Here is a 16986-nt window from a genome sequence, read left to right as displayed (position 1 = left end):
ACAATACATAGGGTTGCCGTGCACTACTGCTGACCGCTGCCCTATACTGCAGCAGTCCTTCATTGGTATAGGGACTGACGTACAGTCTGCTAATCACTAACACACAACCTGCTTGGTCCACAAAAGTTCTTATAAGGACTGGTAACTTGGTATAGGGTGCTACGGTACATAGGCCTGAGTGCGTTACAGTCTGCTGTTCTGTAAGGACCGCTATCGGTCCACAATACATAGGGTTGCCGTGCACTACTGCTGACCGCTGCCCTATACTGCAGCAGTCCTTCATTGGTATAGGGACTGACGTACAGTCTGCTAATCACTAACACACAACCTGCTTGGTCCACAAAAGTTCTTATAAGGACTGGTAACTTGGTATAGGGTGCTACGGTACATAGGCCTGAGTGCGTTACAGTCTGCTGTTCTGTAAGGACCGCTATCGGTCCACAATACATAGGGTTGCCGTGCACTACTGCTGACCGCTGCCCTATACTGCAGCAGTCCTTCATTGGTATAGGGACTGACGTACAGTCTGCTAATCACTAACACACAACCTGCTTGGTCCACAAAAGTTCTTATAAGGACTGGTAACTTGGTATAGGGTGCTACGGTACATAGGCCTGAGTGCGTTACAGTCTGCTGTTCTGTAAGGACCGCTATCGGTCCACAATACATAGGGTTGCCGTGCACTACTGCTGACCGCTGCCCTATACTGCAGCAGTCCTTCAGCGGTATAGGGACTGACGCACAGTCTGCTAAACACTAACACACAACCTGCTTGGTCCACAAAAGTTTTTATAAGGACTGGTAACTTGGTATAGGGTGCTACGGTACATAGGCCTGAGTGCGTTACAGTCTGCTGTTCTGTAAGGACCGCTATCGGTCCACAATACATAGGGTTGCCGTGCACTACTGCTGACCGCTGCCCTATACTGCAGCAGTCCTTCATTGGTATAGGGACTGACGTACAGTCTGCTAATCACTAACACACAACCTGCTTGGTCCACAAAAGTTCTTATAAGGACTGGTAACTTGGTATAGGGTGCTACGGTACATAGGCCTGAGTGCGTTACAGTCTGCTGTTCTGTAAGGACCGCTATCGGTCCACAATACATAGGGTTGCCGTGCACTACTGCTGACCGCTGCCCTATACTGCAGCAGTCCTTCAGCGGTATAGGGACTGACGCACAGTCTGCTAAACACTAACACACAACCTGCTTGGTCCACAAAAGTTTTTATAAGGACTGGTAACTTGGTATAGGGTGCTACGGTACATAGGCTTGAGTGCGGTACAGTCTGCTGTTCTGTAAGGACCGCTATCGGTCCACAATAGATAGGGTTGACGTGCACCACTGCTGACCGCTGCCCTATACTGCAGCAGTCCTTCAGCGGTATAGGGACTGACGTACAGTCTGCTAATCACTAACACACAACCTGCTTGTTCCACAAAAGTTCTTATAAGGACTGGTAACTTGGTATAGGGTGCTACGGTACATAGGCTTGAGTGCGGTACAGTCTGCTGTTCTGTAAGGACCGCTATCGGTCCACAATAGATAGGGTTGACGTGCACCACTGCTGACCGCTGCCCTATACTGCAGCAGTCCTTCAGCGGTATAGGGACTGACGTACAGTCTGCTAAACACTAATACACAACCTGCTTGGTCCACAAAAGTTCTTATAAGGACTGGTAACTTGGTATAGGGTGCTACGGTACATAGGCCTGAGTGCGTTACAGTCTGCTGTTCTGTAAGGACCGCTATCGGTCCACAATACATAGGGTTGCCGTGCACTACTGCTGACCGCTGCCCTATACTGCAGCAGTCCTTCATTGGTATAGGGACTGACGTACAGTCTGCTAATCACTAACACACAACCTGCTTGTTCCACAAAAGTTCTTATAAGGACTGGTAACTTGGTATAGGGTGCTACGGTACATAGGCTTGAGTGCGGTACAGTCTGCTGTTCTGTAAGGACCGCTATCGGTCCACAATAGATAGGGTTGACGTGCACCACTGCTGACCGCTGCCCTATACTGCAGCAGTCCTTCAGCGGTATAGGGACTGACGTACAGTCTGCTAAACACTAATACACAACCTGCTTGGTCCACAAAAGTTCTTATAAGGACTGGTAACTTGGTATAGGGTGCTACGGTACATAGGCTTGAGTGCGGTACAGTCTGCTGTTCTGTAAGGACCGCTATCGGTCCACAATAGATAGGGTTGACGTGCACCACTGCTGACCGCTGCCCTATACTGCAGCAGTCCTTCAGCGGTATAGGGACTGACGTACAGTCTGCTAAACACTAATACACAACCTGCTTGGTCCACAAAAGTTCTTATAAGGACTGGTAACTTGGTATAGGGTGCTACGGTACATAGGCTTGAGTGCGGTACAGTCTGCTGTTCTGTAAGGACCGCTATCGGTCCACAATAGATAGGGTTGACGTGCACCACTGCTGACCGCTCACCTATACTGCAGCAGTCCTTCAGCGGTATAGGGACTGACGTACAGTCTGCTAATCACTAACACACAACCTGCTTGTTCCACAAAAGTTCTTATAAGGACTGGTAACTTGGTATAGGGTGCTACGGTACATAGGCTTGAGTGCGGTACAGTCTGCTGTTCTGTAAGGACCGCTATCGGTCCACAATAGATAGGGTTGACGTGCACCACTGCTGACCGCTGCCCTATACTGCAGCAGTCCTTCAGCGGTATAGGGACTGACGTACAGTCTGCTAAACACTAATACACAACCTGCTTGGTCCACAAAAGTTCTTATAAGGACTGGTAACTTGGTATAGGGTGCTACGGTACATAGGCTTGAGTGCGGTACAGTCTGCTGTTCTGTAAGGACCGCTATCGGTCCACAATAGATAGGGTTGACGTGCACCACTGCTGACCGCTGCCCTATACTGCAGCAGTCCTTCAGCGGTATAGGGACTGACGTACAGTCTGCTAAACACTAATACACAACCTGCTTGGTCCACAAAAGTTCTTATAAGGACTGGTAACTTGGTATAGGGTGCTACGGTACATAGGCTTGAGTGCGGTACAGTCTGCTGTTCTGTAAGGACCGCTATAGGTCCACAATAGATAGGGTTGACGTGCACCACTGCTGACCGCTCACCTATACTGCAGCAGTCCTTCAGCGGTATAGGGACTAAGAGTTTTGTCACAGGGTCATTTAAAAAATGACATGCAGAGGAAGAGGCAGGCCCTTCCGCAGGGGTGGTAGGGGTAGGGCAGGAGCAACAGGCTTGAGCCAAAGTGGGAAGTTGCAGAAGGTGCGTTCAATTACTTTAAAGGATGCACCAGACTTGGTTGAGTGGCTCGCTCAGCCTTACTCTTCTGCACCCTCCTCATCCTCTCGATCTGCACCCTCTTCTTCACTCTCTGCTATGTGCACCCCCAAAGACACTACCACCAACAACACGACCACCACCACCACCACCACATACCTTCCGCTTGAGTCACTGGAATTATTTTCCGATCCATATCAAGAGGACATTTCTGATGCGCAGCCACTCTTGGTATTGGATCAGGAAGAGGAGGTAGCAACAAGCGCTACTCAGCAGTCTGACGCCAGTACCCAGATCAGCCCAAGGAGGAGGTTGGTCCCCGGTGTTGCTGCCTACTCTACTTATAGCGGTGGGGAAGGTGACGTTGATGATGACGTGTCTAGTGATGTCACGTGGGTGCCCACAAGAGAGGAAGAGGAGGGGAGTTCAGAGGGAGATATGGACCAGCAGATAGGGAGGAGAAGCAGCAATGACTTACATTGCACAGCAGGGACAAAGCAGACTGCAAATGTATCAGGAGCGAGTCATCGACCATGTACGGTCACATCTGGCGCTCCCAGGACACCGGCACATGGCTCCGCAGTGTGGGCTTTTTTTAACGTGTCCGCTGCTGACAATAGCGTTGCCATCTGCAATCTTTGCAGTCAACGCGTTAGTCGCGGTAAGCCCAATACTCACCTAGGGACGACCGCCTTAAGAAGGCACATGAGCAGCCATCACCGAGCCCAGTGGGAGCAACGGAACACACAAAGCCACACTGCAGGCTCTCACCGTCCAGCCTCGTCTTCTACTTCTCCTTCTCCTCTCTCCTCACAATTGTCCTCCACTCCACCTTCCATCACGCCAAGCTCACATTTTTCTGCAAAAAGGCAGGCTTCCGTGGGCCTAATGTTTGAGCGTAAAAAAATGATGACGCCGGATAACCCTCTTGCCCAACGGTTGGCGGCTGGCTTGTCAGAACTCATAGCCCGCCAACTACTGCCATATAAACTGGTGGACTCGGAGGCCTTTCGCAAATTTGTGGCCATTGGAACACCACAATGGAAGGTCCCAGGAAGGAAGTATTTCTCAGAGAAGGGCATCCCAGAGCTATATGGCCATGTTCAGCGGCAAGTGAATGTATCTCTGGCACACAGTGTCGGTGCCAAGATACATCTGACCACAGACACGTGGTCTAGCAAACACGGGCAGGGAAGGTATATCAGTTTTACTGCCCACTGGGTGAACCTTCTGACGGCCGTCAAGCATGTAACCCGTGGCACCCGTGTAGATTTGGTTTTACCGCCACGGATTGCATGCAGGCCTGACTCTTCTTCTCCTCCTCCTACTCCATCCTCCTCCCTCTCCTCCTCAGCTGCCTCCTCCTTTTCCGCTGCTAGCGTCTCTTCCACTGCACCGCCCAAGCTCCCCAGAACCTATTCCACATGCCAGGTGAGACGTTGCCATGCCGTGCTGCGTCTGTTGTGCCTGGAAGCAAAGAGCCACACTGGCCCGGCACTCCTTTCAGCTTTGCGTTCACAGGCAGATGAGTGGCTAACACCGCTCAATTTGACAGTTGGTAAAGTGGTGTGTGACAACGGTGCCAATCTGCTTAGCGCATTGAAACAGGGCAAAATCACGCACGTGCCGTGCATGGCACACGTCTTAAACTTGGTCGTGCAGCGATTCCTTGTCAAATACCCTGGGGTCCAGGACATCTTGCGGCAGGCAAGGAAAATCTCGGCCCATTTCAGAAGATCTTACACGGCCATGGCTCGCCTTGCTGACATTCAGCGGCGACACCATCTGCCGGTCAGACGTCTTATTTGCGATTGCCCGACGCGATGGAACTCAACCTTCTATATGCTTGATAGGCTGCTCCAGCAGAAACGTGCAGTTAACGTCTACCTGTATGAACTCTGCGAAAGAAACGGTTCTGGGGAGCTGGGTTTTTTTTCACCGCGCCAGTGGCTGCTCATGCGCGACACATGCAGACTTCTGCGGCCATTTGAGGAGATCACCAAACTGGTCAGTCGCAGCCATGGCGCCATCAGTGACATGGTACCTTATGCCTTCTTTCTGGAGCGTGCATTGCGTCGTGTCATTGATCAGGCTGTGGAGGAGCAGGAGCGGGAAGATGAGGAAGTCGCAATGCTGGATGAATTCCCAGGGGGGGCTACTCTATCTGAGACAAGTCAACAACAGGAGTCTGATGAGGAGTCAGAGGAGGATGGTGCCGGGGCGGATGAGCAGGAGCAAGAAGAGCATGCTTTAAACCTTTCTGGGATCCCTGTTGTGCGAGGATGGGGAGAGGAGAATGAAGAGGACGACATTATCCTGGATGATGAGCAGGAGCCAGGCCACCACACCGCTTCCACTTTAGTGCAAATGGGGGCCTTCATGCTCCAGTGTTTTAATAGGGACCCCCGTATAAAAAGCATGAGGGTCAAGGACCAGTACTGGGTGGCAACGTACTTAGACCCCCGGTACAAACACAAAATGGCGGAAATGTTACCGCCGTCGCAGAGGGCTGTCAGAATGCAGCACTTCCAGGCCTTGCTTCGAGAAATGCTGCATTCTGCTTTTGCGTGCGCTGGCAGAGGAGCAATTCCCACTCCCAGAGAAGGATTTGCGGGTACCAATCCAACAGCGCCTGCAAGAAGAGGCCGGTTTGAAGATGTGTTGGTGACTTCGGATATGAGGTCATTCTTTCAGCCGACCCATCGACAGGTGTCATCCGGATCCAGCATCAGGGAACGCCTAGACCGTCAGGTGTCCGACTACATTGGGTTAACGGCCGATGTGGACGCTCTGAGGAGTGATGAACCCCTAGACTACTGGGTGGGCAGGCTTGACCTCTGGCCAGAGCTTGCCCAATTTGCAATCGAACTGTTGGCTTGCCCCTCATCCAGTGTCCTGTCCGAAAGGACGTTCAGCGCAGCAGGGGGGATTGTGACCGATAAGCGTACTCGCCTAGCTCACCACAGTGTTAACTACCTCACATTTCTAAAAATGAATGAGGCATGGATCTCGGAGGAATTCAACACATGTGATCAGTAGACCATGTATATGTCTATAAACAATTTTTGGAATCAAGCACACAGACCTTCTTAATTCATTTGGCTCACTTCCCTGACCCAAAAAAGCACACCGTACTATATGCCCCTACCCTCCTCTTTGAAGAGGTTGAGCGGTGTCATATTTCTACTGGGGCTGCTTATTATGAGGGGTTCCCACCATCCCTGTGCTGTGCTGACTTCCTCCTGGGTGTTCTTATTATGAGGGGCTCCCACCATCCCTGTGCTGTGCTGACTTCCTCCTGGGGGTTCTTATTATGAGGGGATCACACCATCCCTGTGCTGTGCTGACTTCCTCCTGGGGCTGCTTACGGTGCTGCTGTCAGCGCTGTATGTCACGGAGCTGCTGTCAGCGCTGTATGTCACGGAGCTGCTGTCAGCGCTGTATGTCACGGAGCTGCTGTCAGCGCTGTATGTCACGGAGCTGCTGTCAGCGCTGTATGTCACGGAGCTGCTGTCAGCGCTGTATGTCACGGAGCTGCTGTCAGCGCTGTATGTCACGGAGCTGCTGTCAGCGCTGTATGTCACGGAGCTGCTGTCAGCGCTGTATGTCACGGAGCTGCTGTCAGCGCTGTATGTCACGGAGCTGCTGTCAGCGCTGTATGTCACGGTGCTGCTGTCAGCGCTGTATGTCACGGAGCTGCTGTCAGCGCTGTATGTCACGGAGCTGCTGTCAGTGCTGTATGTCACGGAGCTGCTGTCAGCGCTGTATGTCACGGAGCTGCTGTCAGCGCTGTATGTCACGGAGCTGCTGTCAGCGCTGTATGTCACGGTGCTGCTGTCAGCGCTGTATGTCACGGAGCTGCTGTCAGCGCTGTATGTCACGGAGCTGCTGTCAGCGCTGTATGTCACGGAGCTGCTGTCAGCGCTGTATGTCACGGAGCTGCTGTCAGCGCTGTATGTCACGGAGCTGCTGTCAGCGCTGTATGTCACGGTGCTGATGTCAGTGCTCTGTATTACGGTGCTGCTGTCAGTGCTCTGTATCTCCTGCACCCTCTTGTTTGCCTACCCTGGTCCCTGACCTTCCCTCTCCTCCATTGCCTTCATTAGCTCCATAGTCCTGAATTGTCAGAACAATTTCCCAAATAAAAAAAAAATGCTTGTAGTTATCGATCCCAAATTCACCTCATACATGTATTATGCTATTGTCCAGGTGGTGGGACTACGTGCTACCCCCTAATAATTACCCCGTGGCCGCAAATTCGACCTAAAGGTTTGCGAAATTCGCCTCCCATTGAAGTCAATGGAGCCCGCGGCGAACGGTCGTTTTCGCGAACGTTTGTGTCCGTTCGCGTTTCGCGTTCGCGAAACGTCCCGTCGGAAGTTCGTCCATCACTAACAATGAATCACAAAGTGATATGATGTGGAGATCCAGAATATCATCACAAAAATACCTATAGATTGATACCATGGAAACAGCCCAGAACAGGGAAGAGAATCTTGAGCCAGAAGTATATAATCTGAGGAAGAGGACCATAATAAGGCATGAGCTACCTAGAAAGACCTAAACAAGTGTAAAAAAGATTTACACCATGTTCACAATACCTAAAGAAAAGTGTATACAAAGGAGAGATCTAACTACATCCAACTGGGAGAACCATAAATACATAGCCTAGAGCACAAAGATTACATGAAAGTCATCAGCTCTTCATCTCCATTCTTACCCATCAGAGAAAGGGTATTCATTTAGATCCAGTCTAGTTGACCCAAATCACCACTGATAATGGGAGCAAAGCCTAAATGGGAGCAATGGTGGCCTGCCTTACAAAAGTGCTTTGCAACAGATTACAAGAAGTCAGCTATTCTAATTTCACTTCTATGCTTACCTATGCAAAATCCTCACTTACATCCTTTTCCCCTGTATACCCCAGTCCAGGCAGGAGCAATTGACAAAGACCAGATTTAACATGTTTTAGGATATATACAATATATGAATTACCATTCATAACAAAGTTACACTGGGTGCAGTTCCTCAGGAAAACTTTGCTGTGGTGACTGGTAATTGGTCAGTTATTACTTGTGCTATAGCTAGGTACCACATGCATACTCTTGTTTTCAAATATGAGTGGTTCCCTCAACACATCCTTAAGTTTAGAGTCACTAGCCAGAATGCTCCTGTGTTTCTTGATGATTTGCTGGATCACGGGGGTCTGTGTTGAGTAGGTAAGTACAACAGTGATATGTTTAGATAGAGCCTTTGCATTAAGTTTGAATAAGAAGGCGCTACCTAGACTGAATTCAGAGATTGTTCTAATTCCTCTCATACAGTGGTGTGAAAAAGTGTTTGCCCCCTTCCTCATTTCCTGTTCCTTTGCATGTTTGTCACACTTAAGTGTTTCGGAACATCAAACCAATTTAAACAATAGTCAAGGACAACACAAGTAAACACAAAATGCAATTTGTAAATGAAGGTGTTTATTATTAAAGGTGAAAAAAAATCCAAACCATCATGGCCCTGTGTGAAAAAGTGATTGCCCCCTAAACCTAATAACTGGTTGGGCCACCCTTAGCAGCAACAACTGCAACCAAGCGTTTGCGATAACGTGCAATGAGGCTTTTACAGCGTCCTGGAGGAATTTTGGCCCACTCATCTTTGCAGAATTGTCCTAATTCAGTTACATTAGAGGGTTTTCGAGCATGAACGGCCTTTTTAAGGTCATACCACAACATCTCAATAGGATTCAGGTCAGGACTTTGGCTAGGCCACTCCAAAGTCTTCATTTTGTTTTTCTTCAGCCATTCGGTGGTGGACTTGCTGGTGTGTTTAGGATCATTGTCCTGCTGCAGAACCCAAGTTCGTTTCAGCTTGAGTACACGAACAGATGGTCGGACATTCTCCTTCAGGATCTCTTGGTAGACAGCAGAATTCATAGTTCCTTTTATCACGGCAAGTCTTCCAGGTCCTGAAGCAGCAAAACAGCCCCAGACCATCACACTACCACCACCATATTTTACTGTTGGTATAATGTTCTTTTTATGAAATGCAGTGTTCCTTCTACGCCAGATATACTTGGACACACACCTTCCAAAGAGTTCCACTTTTGTCTCATCGGTCCACAGAATGTTGTCCCAAAAGTCTTGGGGATCATCAAGATGTGTTGTGGAGAAATTGAGACGAGCTTTGATGTTCTTTTTGCTCAGTAGTGGTTTTCTCCTTGGAACTCTGTCATGCAGGCCATTTTTGCCCAGTCTTTTCCTGATGGTGGAGGCATGAACGCTGACCTTAACTGAAGCAAGTGAGGCCTGCAGTTCCTTGGACGTTGTTGTGGGGTCTTTTGTGACCTCTTGGATGAGTCGTCGCTGCGCTCTTGGGGTAATTTTGGGCAGCCGGCCACTCCTGGGAAGGTTCACCACTGTTCCATGTCTTCGCCATTTGTGGATAATGGCTCTCACTGTGGTTCGCTGGATTCCCAAAGCTTTGGAAATGGCTTTATAACCCTTTCCAGACTGATAGATCTCAATTACTTTCTTTTTCAATTGTTCCTGAATTTCTTTGGGTCTCGGCATGATGTGTAGCTTTTAAGGATCTTCTGGTGGACCTTACTGTGTCAAGCAGCTCCTATTTAAGTGATGCCTTGATTGTGAACAGGTGTGGCAATAATCAGGCTTGGGTGTGGCTAGAGAAATTGAACTCAGGTGTGGACAACCACAGTTATAGTATGTTTTAACAAGGGGGGCAATCACTTTTTCACACAGGGCCATGATAGTTTGGATTTTTTTTCACCTTTAATAATAAACACCTTCATTTACAAATTGCATTTTGTGTTTACTTGTGTTGTCCTTGACTATTGTTTAAATTGGTTTGATGTTCCAAAACACTTAAGTGTGACAAACATGCAAAGGAACAGGAAATGAGGAAGGGGGCAAACACTTTTTCACACCACTGTAGATAACCATGGCTGACAAAATTATCCAGCATGTGCCTAGCTTATTTTATCCCATTCCATGTTATCCCATCTGTAGAAGAAATGTGTCATATTCTAACAAATTGGCTGTAGCCCTTTGTTTCATTTTTTGGGGGATGGAAGCTATTATAGTGAAAGTATGTATTTCTATTAGTTGGTTTTGAATGTCTGTAATAATTTTACCTTCAGATTCTGTCACCAGGACTTCAAGGAAGTACATTGAGTTGGTACTATACTCCAGAGTGGAAGGTGACTGTGGCAGCACAGTTGGCATGCTAATTCTTAAACTGAAATAGCTGAGATTCAGAATCCTGAAATATGAAAATATATATCATCGATATAGGGAAGCTAAATGTGTACATTCTCCAAAAAGAGTTGGTTGCCATAGACATGATTTTTGTAAAATTTGTGTATTTTGCTGCCACATTAAAACCCATGGCTGTACCTGTATCCGCTGTATCTGCTGAAAAACTGATGCATTTTCCAGCGGCTACATGGCAAAGCTATTCAAGCCAATGGGGAGGTGTAGGTCAGCCAAAATACCTCTTAACACCCTCAAACCATTATGTAGTATAGAGGTGTACAAATTATTCATGTCTGTGCAGTTGGTTGGTAAATTATCTAAATGGGTCAAGTGGTTTACAAAACTGGTGGTGTCATGGAGAAATGAGAGCAAACCTGTCACCTTGGGCCATAACTGTTGGTCCACAAAGGTAGCCAAGGGTTGGAAGATGGACTTAGTCCTAGCCATGATAGGGGGACTCTAGATAAGTCTGGAGTCCCTTATGAATCTTAGAAAAAGTATGTTAATGGATAATTGGATGTGGAGAACATTAATAATGGTTAGAAATTCTTTGAGTCAATTATCCCCAAAGAGTGTGCATGTTATATTAATGTATCAGTCTGCTTTTTCAAACTCTGGATAGGATCACCAGTCAGTTTATAGTACACATTCTAAGGATGGGCCGAACACCCCCTGGTTCGGTTTGCACCAGAACTTGCGAACAAGCAAAAAATTTGGACGAACGCACAAACACCATTAAAGTCTATGGGACATGAACATTAAAAATTAAAAGTGCTAATTTTAAAGGCTTATATGCATGTTATTGTCATAAAAAGTGTTTGGGGACCCGGGTCCTGCCCCAGGGGACATGTATCAATGCAAAAAGAAGTTTTAAAAACTGTCGTTTTTTCGAGAGCAGTGGTTTTAATAATGCTTAAATTGAAATAATAAAAATGAAATATTCCTTTAAATATTGTGCCTGGGGGTGTCTATAGTATGCCTGTAATGTGGTGCAGTTTTCCCGTGTTTAGAACATTACCACAGCAAAATTACATTTCTAAAGGAAAAAGGTAATTTAAAACTGCCTGTGCCTGTAATGAATTGCCGGATAAAACTCATTGAAAAAAATGGCATGGGCCCTCTCCAGTCCATTACCATGCCCTTTGGGTCTGGTATGAATATAAAGGGGAACCCCAAACCAAAAATGAAAAAAATTACATAGGGGTCCCCCTCCAAAATCCATACCAAACCCTTGAGGTCTGGTATGGTTTTTAAGGCGAACCATGCACCAAAATGTAGTTGTCCCCCCAAAATCCATACCAGAACCTTTTTCGAGAACACGCACCCCCCCTCCTGAACCATACCAGGTCACATGCCCTCAACATGGGGAGGATGTTTTGGGGTCCCCCAAAACATTGTGTCCCCATGTTGATGGGGACAAGGGCCTCATCCCCACAACCCTTGCCAGGTGGTTGTGGGGGTCTGTGGGCAGGGGGCTTATCGGAATCTGGAAGATCCCGGCATCCCCCTAAGTGAATTGGTAACAGGTACATTGTACCCCTACCATTTCACAGAAAAAAGTGTCAAAAATAGTAAAAAAGACAGGAGACACTTTGGGACACGTCCTTTATTACAATTTTTGCTCAGGATTCCCCCTTAAAATCCATACCATTCCTGAAGGGTCTGATATGGATTTTGGGGGGACCTCTACGCCATTTGTTTTTTTAATATGGTGCAGGGTTCCCCTTAATATCCATACCAGACTTGAAGGGCCTGGTATGGATTTTGGGGGGACCCCCAGGAAATTTATTTTAAAACATTTGGTTCGGTGTTCCCCTTAACCCCTTCCCGCCGAGCGTACGCAGATCTGCGTACTCGGCTTCCGGGGGTTATACCGGGATGATGCCCGCACCTGTAGGCATCATCCCGGTACCGTTTTTTTCAGCGGGTGATTGGCTATCCAGCCATAACAACCGAAGCGGCTAAAAGCCGCTTGGCTGTTGTGCCGGAGGAGCGGGAGGGGATTCAACATCGGATGCCTCCAGCTGCTGGGGAGGAACTGGAACGAAGTCGTAATCGGCTTCGTTCCAGTATCCTAATAGTAAACACGGAAGCGACATCATGACGTCACTTCCCGTTTACTCGGCTGCCAATGGCACCTGTTTAAAAAAAATATACAGTATTCAGAATCACCGTTTTCAGCGATCTGAATACATTGAAGTGTAAAGGAGGGATGGGGGGTCTTTTAGACCCCCCATCCCTCCATAAAGAGTACCTGTCACTACCTATTACTGTCACAAGGGATGTTTACATTCCTTGTGACAGCAATAAAAGGGATCAATTTTTTTTTTTAAACAATTTAGTCAATTTAAAATAAAAAAAATAAATGAAAAAATATTTTTTTTTAAAGCGCCCGCCGTCCCCGCGAGCTCGTGAAGCAAAGAAAAGGCATACGATAGTCGCGACCGCATATGTAAACGGTGTTCAAATCACACATGTGAGGTATCACCATGATCATCAGAGCGAGAGCAATAATTCTAGCACTAGACCTCCTCTGTAACACTAACCATAAAAAAAATTAAAGCGTCGCCTATTGAGATTTTTAGGTATTGTACTTTGTCGTCAATCCACGAGTACATGCCATTATAAAGTGTGACATGTTTGGTATCTATTTACTCGGCATAACATTATCTTTCACATTATGCAAAAAAATTGGGCTAATTTTACTGTTTCGTTTTTTTTTTAATTCATGAAAGTGTAAATACTGTGTGACATAAAATATTGCAATAATCGCTGTTTTATTCTGTAGAGTCTCTGCTAAAAAAATATATATAATGTTTGGGGGTTCCAAGTAATTTTCTAGCAAAAAATATGGATTTTAACTTGTAAACACCAAATGCCAAAAATAGACTTAGTCATGAAAGGGTTAATATTCATACCAGACCCAAAGGGCCTGTTAATGAACTGGAGGGGGGGGGGGGGCCCATGCTGTTTTCTTCAGTGAGTTTTATCTATATTGCAGTGACCCGAGAATTTATTAAAACCGCAATCAGATTTAAATGACTTTTTTCCTTTAGAAATGTCATTTTGCAGTGGTACTGCTCTAAACATGGAAAAACTGAGCCACTTTACATGCATACTATAGACACCCCCCAGACACGATATTTAAAGGAATATTTCATTTTTATTGTTTCAGTTTAAGCATTATTAAAATCACTACTCCCGAAAAAATTTCAGTTTTTAAAACTTTTTCTTGTATTGATACATGTCCCTGGGGCAGGACCCGGGTCCCCAAACACTTTTTATGGCAATAAATTGCAAGCCTTTGGAATGAGAACTTTTGTTTTTTCTTGTTAATGTCCCATAGACTTTAATGGTGTTCCGCAGCTTTGTAATTTGCCTCTAAAACACAGCATAATGTTTGCTGTTCAGCGAACAGGCGAATACCTGACATTCGACTTGAACATCAGGCTCATCCCTAATTACTACATGGCAATTGGTGTATCACCTCAGCCTTGTAATCTATTTTATAGATTCCCAGTCCCATACCTCTTGTATTGTCTAGGCCAGGGGGCATAGCAAGACTCTGACAGCCATAAGCATGACACCCAGAGGCAGAGCATTATGGGACTTGTAGTTTTGCAACAGCTGGAGGTCTGCTAATTGCATATCCCTGGTCTAGGCCAATGCAAGCGACTGACATCCCACTGTATCAGCTTGACAAAGACTCCCACAATGTGGAAATTGATAGGGAGGGGCCAGATGCTCTTTTTCATAAATATTTTCATACTGGAACCTAATAGGAAGAGTCTGAAAAGAGAAAAGATATCATCAGGAAAGTTAAAACATTCTCTTAATGGGAGCATCCTAAAGACTCTTCTTTCAAGTTCTATATCAATTTCAAGTCTGTCAACTAAGTAGATGGGTGAAAAACCCAAGCCCCTATTTAACATCATAAACTCACCTGGGGATAGAACATATTAGGAAAGGTTCACCACTAGGTCCCTTTTTTGGTTTTGCTCGTGGTGGATTTGCTCACAGTTGTAAATATGGTGGTGTTCCCCTTCCATGTCTTCCATGTCTTTTTCTTTGCCTTGCTTTGTCTAAAAGCTTTGTTTCAATAAGGAGCAGAAATAACTCTGGCTCAAATCAGATTCTATTCTATATCCATTTGAGAAATTCTCCCTCCTTCCACCGGGCTAACCCCCATGGAATGGGGCTGTTATTCCCCACTCCCGTATCAGTTAGTTTAATATATTTGGCAATTGGAGGTGTTACATGAGCGTGACATTGGTGGGTGTGGCAGACTTGCCCTTATAGGTCATTCTGGGCCATTAGACTCACATGGTGGTCCCATCTTCTCACTTGGACACTTTCTGGATCACTTAGAACTTAATTAGGTAATCTGACTTTCACTCCTCACTATTATTATATTACTTGGCACGTTAGGGTTTCATCTCATCCAATCTTTCTGGTGACACTGTTTCCTATTTTTTCATGTATTTCAACATTTTATCACCTTCCACTCTTGCTCTCACTAAATGAACTCTATCTACACACTCATTAGCATTTCATTACCCTATCCTTAGGATATATGACCCAATATATCACGATATATGAGTTCCCAGTATATTTTATTATTTTTGGTTTCAGCACTTATTGTCATTTATGACTATTTTCATTCTTGGAAATCATCCTTGTTGAGTTCTGGGCTGCCCTAACCACCTCAGCTCCCACCAGTGATACCACTAGGAGTTTTCTGTTTCATGTTGGGACATTCCTACTACATACAGTGGTGTGAAAAAGTGTTTGCCCCCTTCCTCATTTCCTGTTCCTTTGCATGTTTGTCACACTTAAGTGTTTTGGAACATCAAACCAATTTAAACAATAGTCAAGGACAACACAAGTAAACACAAAATGCAATTTGTAAATAAAGGTGTTTATTATTAAAGGTGAAAAAAAATCCAAACTATCATGGCCCTGTGTGAAAAAGTGATTGCCCCCTTGTTAAAACATACTATAACTGTGGTTGTCCACACCTGAGTTCAATTTCTCTAGCCACACCCAGGCCTGATTATTGCCACACCTGTTCACAATCAAGGCATCACTTAAATAGGAGCTGCTTGACACAGTAAGGTCCACCAGAAGATCCTTAAAAGCTACACAACATGCCGAGACCCAAAGAAATTCAGGAACAATTGAGAAAGAAAGTAATTGAGATCTATCAGTCTGGAAAGGGTTATAAAGCCATTTCCAAAGCTTTGGGAATCCAGCGAACCACAGTGAGAGCCATTATCCACAAATGGCGAAGACATGGAACAGTGGTGAACCTTCCCAGGAGTGGCCGGCTGCCCAAAATTACCCCAAGAGCGCAGCGACGACTCATCCAAGAGGTCACAAAAGACCCCACAACAACGTCCAAGGAACTTCAGGCCTCACTTGCCTCAGTTAAGGTCAGCGTTCATGCCTCCACCATCAGGAAAAGACTGGGCAAAAATGGCCTGCATGACAGAGTTCCAAGGAGAAAACCACTACTGAGCAAAAAGAACATCAAAGCTCGTCTCAATTTCTCCACAACACATCTTGATGATCCCCAAGACTTTTGGGACAACATTCTGTGGACCGATGAGACAAAAGTGGAACTCTTTGGAAGGTGTGTGTCCAAGTATATCTGGCGTAGAAGGAACACTGCATTTCATAAAAAGAACATTATACCAACAGTAAAATATGGTGGTGGTAGTGTGATGGTCTGGGGCTGTTTTGCTGCTTCAGGACCTGGAAGACTTGCCGTGATAAAAGGAACTATGAATTCTGCTGTCTACCAAGAGATCCTGAAGGAGAATGTCCGACCATCTGTTCGTGTACTCAAGCTGAAACGAACTTGGGTTCTGCAGCAGGACAATGATCCTAAACACACCAGCAAGTCCACCACCGAATGGCTGAAGAAAAACAAAATGAAGACTTTGGAGTGGCCTAGCCAAAGTTCTGACCTGAATCCTATTGAGATGTTGTGGTATGACCTTAAAAAGGCCGTTCATGCTCGAAAACCCTCTAATGTAACTGAATTAGGACAATTCTGCAAAGATGAGTGGGCCAAAATTCCTCCAGGACGCTGTAAAAGCCTCATTGCACGTTATCGCAAACGCTTGGTTGCAGTTGTTGCTGCTAAGGGTGGCCCAACCAGTTATTAGGTTTAGGGGGCAATCCCTTTTTCACACAGGGCCATGATGGTTTGGATTTTTTTTCACCTTTAATAATAAACACCTTCATTTACAAATTGCATTTTGTGTTTACTTGTGTTGTCCTTGACTATTGTTTAAATTGGTTTGATGTTCCGAAACACTTAAGTGTGACAAACATGCAAAGGAACAGGAAATGAGGAAGGGGGCAAACACTTTTTCACACCACTGTAGATACATAGAATGTAAGTACTTTTGAGAGTGGTGGGG

Source organism: Lithobates pipiens, unplaced genomic scaffold (genome assembly GCF_037356315.1).
Source record: "Lithobates pipiens isolate NorthernLeopardFrog02 unplaced genomic scaffold, aLitPip1_a1.2 Scaffold_18, whole genome shotgun sequence".
Classification (NCBI taxonomy): Eukaryota; Metazoa; Chordata; class Amphibia; order Anura; family Ranidae; genus Lithobates; species Lithobates pipiens.
This window is presented reverse-complemented; position numbering follows the sequence as displayed.